Genomic DNA, 1,724 nt, shown 5'->3' with positions numbered 1-1,724 from the left:
TGCGCCTGGCCCCGCCCACGCCGCCGGCCCCGCCCTTCGTGGCCCCGCCCACTCGGCTCCGGAGGGCCACCGCCTCCAGGCCGCCCTCCGGCCTCCGCGCCCGCCCTGCGCTCCGGTGCTCCGAAGGGAAAGCGCGAGTCTGGGAGGCCTCAACCCGCCCAGGCGGGAGCTTGGACCCGAGCGCGCCCTCGGGCCGGGTGGAGGCAGGACGGGGAATTCTGAATGGGAGGCCGCCGCGGGCTAGAGGGGACCGGGCTTGGGCGGAGGGGCCGCGCCCGCGAGCGGCGCGCAGCCCTGCCGGTCGGAGCCTTTCCTCTGCGTGAGGCTGCCGAGGCGGCCTCCCTGCCTGGCGTCTGCCCAGAACGCGCGCGGAGGAGCCCGCGGCCGAAGCCGGACGCCGGAAACGGGCCCTGAGGAGCACGCGGTCGGCCACGGCGGAAACAGAAGGACGCCAGCGCCGGAGTCCACAGCGCTGCCGACGCACGCTCCGCTCGCTGGCGCCCCCGGGAGTTAGGGACCACGGCGGAGGTGACCGAGGCCAGCAGCCCGGGCCCTCCCCTGGATCTAGCAGGGACAGAACCTGGGAAATACCTAGGGTCATAAAAGACGAAGGGAGGCGTGGGAAATGTCCCAGATTAGGCCAAGAGCCATGACAACTACCCCATGGGACCCTGAGGGGCGAGGAGTGGGGGAGGGGGGGTACAAGGGCCATTCCGGTTGGGAAAAAAATCAGAATCCACATAGTGGATGAAAGCATAGGTTCAATGTTAAGTTCACTGATGTCGGTAATTGTGCTACATGAGGGTATTTGTTCTTAGGAAGCCCTGCAGGGGTAAAGGGACAGCTAAACTTAGGGTGAGCCTCTTGCCCCAGCCTCCCTCCAGGTGTGCACGAACACGCCCATCGATGCATTATTTTTTCAGACCAAATGTGAATCTGCAAATGTCAAAATTGCTATTCCCAAAAGTCATCAAATATTTTCCAGGCTCGCATGTAAATGTTTGTGGGCACCTGGGAATGGGTGACAGCAAAGAGGCTGAGCCATCTCTAAGGACTTAAACCAGACGTGGCACTGTGACAAAGAGCAGGGCTACTAATGGAGGAGGCCAGCTAAGGTACAATGGATGCTCTGACTCCTCCTGGCTCTGTCACTTAAGAGGACCCAAGCCCACGGGTCCCACCTTCCCATTCTCTGGAAGCCTTAAGGAGAAACGGGCTCCGAGGTCACAAAAGCACCCGGTTCTCAGTGACCCTGAAACTGCAGCTCCATTAGGTGCTAGATGACCTCTGCACCTTTGTCAACTGCCTGTCACTTTCCTTGTCCATCAGATTCAGTGGAGGTTGACATGGGATCTTGAAGGCACCCGATCTGTGGAATCCCTGGCTGTGGCTATGCAGGCACAATGCCCTAACATCTGGTTAGGGCACCAGCAACAGAAGGACCACTGGTCCCACTGAGGAGGTGGCAGGTGGAGGTCCCTGCAGGGAGCAGCCTGCTAGGGGCCTCTCAGAGCCCAGAGCCACCTGAGCAACTGCTGGCCTGCTGCCACCAAAGTCAAGACACAGGGACACAGCCAGGTGTGAGCTGGGTGCACAGAACAGTCCTCGGACCACGTGTCCACTGCACCCCACGTCCGCGGACAGAGTCTGCACTCTGGCTTCCCTTGGGCCGCAGACAGTGCTGCAGTCCTGCTGTCCTTGGGTCAGGTCAGAGCCCACATAGG

Source organism: Octodon degus, unplaced genomic scaffold (genome assembly GCF_000260255.1).
Source record: "Octodon degus isolate 3935 unplaced genomic scaffold, OctDeg1.0 scaffold00126, whole genome shotgun sequence".
In the NCBI taxonomy this organism is placed as follows: Eukaryota; Metazoa; Chordata; class Mammalia; order Rodentia; family Octodontidae; genus Octodon; species Octodon degus.
This window is presented reverse-complemented; position numbering follows the sequence as displayed.